The sequence below is a fragment of the Bactrocera tryoni genome, chromosome 3 (genome assembly GCF_016617805.1).
Source record: "Bactrocera tryoni isolate S06 chromosome 3, CSIRO_BtryS06_freeze2, whole genome shotgun sequence".
In the NCBI taxonomy this organism is placed as follows: domain Eukaryota; kingdom Metazoa; phylum Arthropoda; class Insecta; order Diptera; family Tephritidae; genus Bactrocera; species Bactrocera tryoni.
Genome location: NC_052501.1, coordinates 46522253 through 46530439, shown reverse-complemented (window position 1 = coordinate 46530439; position 8187 = coordinate 46522253).

Genomic DNA, 8187 nt, shown 5'->3' with positions numbered 1-8187 from the left:
AGTCCGTCAACTCCTTACTTGGAGACAGGTTTGCTAAAGTTGGCTTTGGCTTGCTCATTTTTGCTTGTTCAAATTAAATTTCCGAAAAAATACTATAAAGGTTGGCAACAGATATATTAAGAATTGACAACCAAGACGAAAAAATATATTATATATATGTATATCGATTTCCAAATATACGAAAGCCAAACCAATATGCAATAAAGGGTGGCAACAAATATATTTGGAATCGGTTACGAAAACGAGAAAAAATAATATCGATTCTCAGGTATACGAAAATCCAAATTAAAAAATGCGCAAAATGAGCAATAGCACAAAGTAATTTAAGGGGGTATTCTGGTCTAGAAGCATGAATTTCAGGTAATTTTTAAAGTTTCGTAAAAAAAAGCCAATTAATATTTTTACTTTCCATTTTCTTATTAGTTATTTGTTAATTTTAGAAGAGTACAGAAAAAAATTAAAAACTGAAAAAAGTAAGAAATTTCAAAAATTATGAGCTGACGAAGTGGGGGGTCTCTAAATATTTCCACGTGACAATGCCCATGATTTCAACCCTCCTCGTTATCTGAAACCAAAAAAAAGGATTATTAATCTAGAATAATGTCGCAATGGCCGGAACTACGGAAAAGTGGAAAATTTTTTTTTTCACAAAATGGCGACTGCCTGAAAAAAAGTTTTTTGGATCACTTTTTCTGACTATTTCGAATTTTTTAAAAATAATAAAAATAAAAATTTGGGGATGGGGCTAGTTCCAACCATAGACAAGCCTATAAAAGAAGACTCTATAAAAATTTCAAGTAAATCGATTCAGTAGAACCTGAGAAATCATGGGTATCGTTCCGAAAAAGTCAGTTTTGAGAAAAAGGCGTTTAAAGTTTGGCGTAAAGTCTTTTGTTCGATTAGTTCCGGCCGAACCAGTTTGGATGCCGGGTCAGAAAAATGCCTATATCTCCGAAAATAATTTGAATTTTGAAAAATCCTCTTGTACACATATTCTTGAATACTTAAGCTTTAAAAATATAAAAAAAATTTCGATTTTTTTAAATTTCTAGACCAGAATACCCCCTTTAATCGGAAAATGTGCGAACGAAAATCGACAAAAATTGCGAAAAAACGACCAATAATTGCAAACGCGGATCGAAAAAATTGCGAAAAATGTAATAATATAATTTTGCAATTAATAATTTTTTCATTTCTATTTCAAAACAAGAAAAAATGTTTACCTCGGTTGCACCGAAGCTAAATACCCATCACAGGTGCATTTCTGTTAGTAACTATGTCTTCAGTTTGTATGGAAGCTATATGCTATAGTTAACCGATCTGATCAATTTCTTCGGAGATTACATTGTTAGCTTAGAAAATAATATAAACCAAATTTGGTGAATATATCTTGTCAAATGTGAAAGTTGCCCATACAAGAACTTGATTCCGATCGTTCAGTTTGTATGGCAGCTATATGTTATAGTGGTCCGATATCGGCCGTTCCGACAAATGAGCAGCTTCTTGAAGAGAAAATGACGTTTGCAAAATTTCAAAACGATATCTTAAAAACTGAGGGACTAGTTCGTATATATACAGACAGACTGATGGACATGGCTAAATCGACTCAGCTCGACATACTGATCATTTATATATATACTTAAAGGGTCTCCGACGATTCCTTCTGGGTGTTACAAACTTCGTGACAAACTTAATATACCCTGTTCAGGGTATAATAAATGGCTACCGCAAAATCCCAAAATCCCTTATTCACTTTGAATTCGTATATGTAAGTCACAATATACGTACTAATAAGTATATGTGTGTATATATTGTATAATATTAAAAAAAATGCAATATGTATAAAATGAAAAAGGGAGAACCAAAAACTGAAAGTGCACTTGTTTTGTTGCTTGCTTTTTTTTTGCACTGCTTTCAGTAAATCGCACTTGTTACCTAGTGTGTCGACTGTTTGCCGGCGCTTACGTCCCTTTTGCACATGCAATATTTAAACGGGAACGATGAAGTACCTACATGCGTACAATTTCAAACTGATTCTTCCTCAAAAATAATAAAATTGCTAAATATTGGGTAGGGTAGAATAGAACTGCAATCAAATATATAGTCCAATGAATTAAAACTGACTCATTTATCATTCGATGAATATTATACCACGGGCATCCCAAAAAACTGATCCCATAACCTTGCCAGCCGATTTTTTGTCTTTCCACTTTCTACATTTTCAAAATAACATTTTTCCAAAAAATTAATATTTAGTTTAATATTGTTAATTTACAGAAAAATTATGCAAATCGGGTTGGGAATATATCATTGCTCATTTTAAATTTATTATTTTAATTGGTATATAAAATTTATGCCACCATTATTATAAAGTAGTCCAAAAATATGAATTCTTATTTTTCCCAGAAATATACATTTGTAAAACAAAGGATCTTTATCCTTTTTGTATTTTCAACATAAAAGATTTAAGGAGTTCAAGAGCTCAAAACGTGCGCTACATCAGCTACCTACCCGATATATAAAATAAATTTTTCAAGAGCTCATGGCGAGAATTCATACCTGGGTGAAGATTCATAAAGGACAGTTCGGCTGAACACATTTGTTACTTTTTGTACTTTCTTCTCAAAACTATTTATTTTGGAATTTGTTACTGTTATGAAGTACATATCTATATATGTATATAAAAGAAAGAAAATTTCTTCAAAATTCATATTTGTAAGAATCATTTGAATATTTCATTTCTTAAAAAAAGAAAAACAAAAACAATAATAAAAACAATAAAAAAATCATCATATCTATATATATATAAGAAAGTTGTTGTTAGTTACACCATTTAGGTAGCTAAGAACCAGGGTAAGGACATAGGATACCTTTTATCTCTTTTTGTCAAAGGTTAGTACAACTCATAAATACAAAAATTATATTTTAAATCATAAGCATTTGTTCAAAATTCATGTTTGCAGGAATCATTTTAATATATGTGTACAATGTTAAACAGAGTTTTCTCAAAAATAATACAATTGCTAAATATTTGTAATAAAACAGAAAAACAGAAAAGAACTGCAATCAAATACGCAGTGAAATAGATTATAACTGGCTCAGTATTCAGTCGTTGAGTATATATTATACCATGTACATCCCAAAATACTGATGTCATAACCTTTCCAGCCGCCTTTTTTGTTTTCCACGCCTGAAAACCGGTTCATCATGTGCAGTCCACTAGAATGACTGTCGATTGGACTCCAATGGGAAATGATGGAGCTATATTTCTATCACTGACGAAAAATTTCGGCTTTATTCCGATTAGAGAGCACTTAAACACTGCTCAGAATCAGTTATTCGTTATTTTTGTTGGATTATGAACTTGCGAGGCACCTACTTTGCTCATTTCACCTGTTTCCAACTTAGCAAATATCTTTTCAACGGTGGATTTCCCTGAGTCTAAATTCAACAATTTTTTCCCCAAAAAAGCAATGCTTTATTAACACATGAAATGCTTTATGTTCCATTTTTTTTGTAAACTAACGCAATTTGTTACAGAAATGCTATATCTCATTAACTAATAGTTATAATCCAACTAATAGAAATCATACAGATGGTAGTAGTAGTATTATCTATGTATCAGCCATGGTGAAGAGTAGACGGGTCCTCTTTTTTTATAGTAGGAGGAAGCATCGAAAGCCGGAGTGCGGAACTTTAATCCGCTAAACCTAACCTACTCCCAACACAAGACACTCCCACGGACTAACGCCTACTCCGCTGTAACTGTCTTAATGTAGTCATGATGGAAGTTGCCGCTTCGCGAACAGCTATCCACTTGTCAGATGACTGACACATAAATGCAGTCAAATTTTCCACCGTTAGGCTACCACCTAATGCAGTTTCTAACTTTTTCCTTATGTTTCGAAACCGAGGACAATGGAAAAATACGTGTTCAGAATCTTTTATGGACTCCGCACACATCGAACAATACGGACTGACGTCATTTTGAAATTTGTATAGGTAGCCTATGAAGCACCCATGCCCGCTTAATATTTGGGTCAGGTGGAAATCCAGGTCCCCATGTTGTCTACTTACCCACGTATGTATGTTAGGTATAAGTCTGTGGGTCCACCGTCCTTCAGTTGAGGTTTGCCATCGTTGCTGCCATATAGTTATGCTCTTCTTTCTCTCTTCTCTCTTTTGGGTTTCTGTAATTGGCACTGATAGCTCATATAATCTTGTGAGCTCGTCACCCTGGATGTCTATAGGCGGCATACTAGCTAGTACTTCAGATGCTTCGCTGGAAATTGTTCGGAAAGCACTTGTTACCCTTATTGCTGTGAGTCTATGCACCGCATTTATTGTTTTGATATACGCTTTTATGTTTAGTGCCTGGATCCCTACTGAAGCTGCATATAGTTTAACTGAGCTCATAGCTTTTTCGATTAGAAGTCGACGGCTGGAGCGCACACAGCCTCTATTTGCCATCATTCTTGATAAGGCGTTATAAATCTGGTTTGCTTTATTTGCTATGTTTGCTAAGTGCTGCTTGAATTTCAGTTTACCCCTAAATACTTCAATTGTGGTTGTGAAGTAATTACGCACTCTCTTATAGTGACAGTTATTTTTTCCTCAATTTTCCTGGTGCAAATGAGCAATACTTCTGTTTTGTGCTCAGCCAGTTCCAAGCTCTTGGAAGAAAACCATTGGCGTAGGCCATTTATGCATTCATTACATTTATTTTGTAGGTCATCAAGTTGTTAACTACTGCTACTACTATAAGGTCGCCCGCGTATGCGATTAGCTTAACGTTTTTAGGCTGTGGAATTCTTAGCACCCCATCATAAACTAGATTCCATAAGAGAGGGCCTAAAACAGATCCTTGTGGTACTCCGCTTGTAATAGGGTAGCTCTTGATGCCTTCGATGGTGTCGTAGATCAGCTTTCTATTCTTAAAATAACTGTGATATTTATGAGGTACTGAGGGGCGCGTATTCTATATAGGGCTTCGAATATATTGTTCAATTTAGCAGATTTGAATGCATTCTTCACATCCTGGGTGATCAGCGCATAATATTTTTTTGTACCACCTTTCCACCTTTTGCCACTTACTGCTCTTTTCGCAGTTTCGACAACTTCTTTCAGTACATCGATAGTAGACCTCTGTTTTCTGAAGCCGTATTGTCTTTCCGATAGTCCGCCGGCTTCCTGGATTGCAATCTCCAAGCGGTTTCTTATTATGCTTTCGTACACTTTGCCCATTGTGTCGAGCATACACAGAGGTCGATACGAAGAAGGTTCATCTGGTGGTTTTTTTGGTTTTGGGATTAAAACCAAACGCTGGACTTTCCAGGGATCGGGGAGCATCCCTTCTTTTATGCATGCGTTGTACAGTTTTGCAAAAAGAGTGGGCTTCGAAATTATGGCTACCTTTAGAGTTCTGTTTGGTATTCCGTCGATTCCAGGCGCTTTGTTGTTTTTGATTTTTTTGGCTATGGCCAATAGTTCTTCTTCTGTAACCAGTTGGGGTGATTCAGCATCTTCGTTTCGTTGCTCAGCGTTAGTAATCGGTTCGTGCGTCGGAAATAATGCCACGACGACTTTCTTCATGAACGGAGCGCATTTGGGTTGCTGCCGCTTATTTTTGAATTTGGAGATATGGATTTTATAAGCAGTCATCCAGGGGTCTATATTCGCTTCTCCAAAGATTTTTTCAAAACAGTTTCTTTTGCTTCGGGTTATTGCTGACTTCAAGAGCTTTTTGTGGCTTTTAAAAGCTTCTTTGAGACAGTTTTCGTCGCTTTGATTGCGTTGTAGGCGACGTCGAGCTGCATGACAGAGCTTTCTCAGCGTGGCAATTTCTTCATTCCACCAGTATACAGGACTTCGCTTATTGTGACCTTTCGTCCTTTGTATTGTAGCGTCGCATGCTGCCACCAGTTCCTTTGGCAATGCGGTTACTAAGTGGACGCCGCCTACGCCTGGTGCTATTGCTGCACTCCAGGCTGTCTCAAAAACGTCAGTATCCAAATCTGTTTGCTTCCAGCTTCTTTTTCGTGAAGTGTTAATGCGTGAGGGTTCCTGGGCCCGAGAGAACGAAACTTTTGCAATGATTGCCATGTGGTCACTATATGTAAACATGTCTGACACCTTCCACTTAATGTGTCTACTTAGTGCGTCATTTGCAGACATCAAGTCTATCATAGAGCTTTTAGTTCTTTTGTGATAGGTATTATTAATAATTGTGAGGTTGATTTGGCTCAGGAATTCTAGAACCAGACGCCCACGATGGTATGAACATCTGCTACCCCAAGCAGTAGACCATGCATTAAAGTCACCTGCCATTATTATCGGTGATTTGCATCTTCTTTCTAAAGTGAATTCAAGGAGGAAGTCTTCAAATTCTCTAATGGATGCGCTCAAAAAATAAGGTGACATTGTATTTATTTTGAAAATTCTTTATTTATTCTTCCAAATCAATTGTATCCCCTTCAAAGTAATCCCTCCCGATGCAATGCACTTATGCCAATGGATTTTGCAATCTTCGAAACACTGGTTGTAGTCACTTTTCGGGATGGTCTTCAGTTCTGTCTTCGCTGCGGCTTGAATCTCCTCTATCATATAAAAACGGTGTCCCCGGAGCGGTCTCTTGAGCTTGGTGAACAGCCAGAAGTCACACGGCGCCAGATAAGGTGAATACGGTGGTTGCGGAACGATATGGGTTGAGTTTTTGGCGAAATTATCACGAATTACGAGGGCAGTATGGGATGGTGCATTATGGTGGTGTAAAAACCAAGAATTGTCTTTCCACAATTCCGGCCTTTTTGGACGGATAGCGTTACGCAAACGACGCATAATGTTCAAATAATACTTCTTGTTGACTGTTTGACCGGTTGAAAGGAATTCATAATGCACAACACCACGATAATCGAAGAAAACAGTCAACATGACCTTGATTTTTGAGCGACTTTGGCGCGATTGTTTTTGGTCTCGGCTCACTTTTGGCACGATATTCGCTCGATTGATCGGTTGCTTCGGAATCGTAAGCATAGATCCAAGTCTCATCGCCAGTTATAATGCATTTTATGACACCCTGGTAGTCGGAAAGCATCGTTTCACACACTTCAACGCGACGCCTTTTTTCCAAAAAATTCAATGTTTTCGGTACCAGTCGAGATTTGACGCGCTTGAGGCCCAAAACATCCTTCAGAATGGTATTGGCTGAGCCTTTCGATATGCCAACTTCATCAGCAAGGTCTCTAATTGTTTTTTCAACACCAAATCTTTGATTTGTTAAACGTGAGCTTCGTCGGTTGAGGTTGATGGTCGCCCTGGACGCTCTTCGTCTTCGACACGTTCACGACCGGATTGGAACTCACTATACTACTTGTAAACATTTTTTTTAGACATAGCCTCATCACCAAAGGCTTTCTGCACTATCCTCAACGTATCCGTAGCAGAAAATTGATTCCGTAAACAAAATTTAATGCAAATTCTTTGCTCAACAAATTTCGACATCGGAAAAATCGAAAAACAGTACTACCAACCTAAAAAAAAAAATAATTCTCCAAATTCTTCGACGCGCGCAGTTTAAATTTAAATGTCACCTTATTTTTTGGGCACAGTGGATCTTGGGGTAGTAGCGACTAGATTTTATCTATTTTTCCCAACACCACATTAACATGTCACATACTAAAAAACTTATCATTTAGAGTAAAGTCAGTCAGATGTTCGAAAATCTTGATATTACTTATATTGGTAGTAAGTCAAGTTTTCGCTCAAATTAATTTATTTTACGCATAAAGATACACTGTTATGAGTAAAACGTGCTAGCTTATTTTCATTGAGATAACTCACATATTGGCCGATATATGCAGTACAAAGTCTCACGAAAGTTCGACTATCTTCATATTAAATATATGGGGACTAAGGGAAGTATTGGTCCGATTCAACACATTTTTGACATACAGACATACCATTGTCATAGAAGTACTCTCCCTGAATTTCAATTATATATCTCAGACATTGACCGATATTTTCTAACAAAAGTCAACTATAGGTACCGGGGTTTAAATATTCTTCTTGATTTGCATAAAGCTTTCTCACAGCAACTCTGTGGTAATATTTAATGTATCTGGCGTCTTTAGTTATTCACTTATCGCGCTTTTAGTAGTTTTTAATAGTACCGTTATATCGGGATTGGAC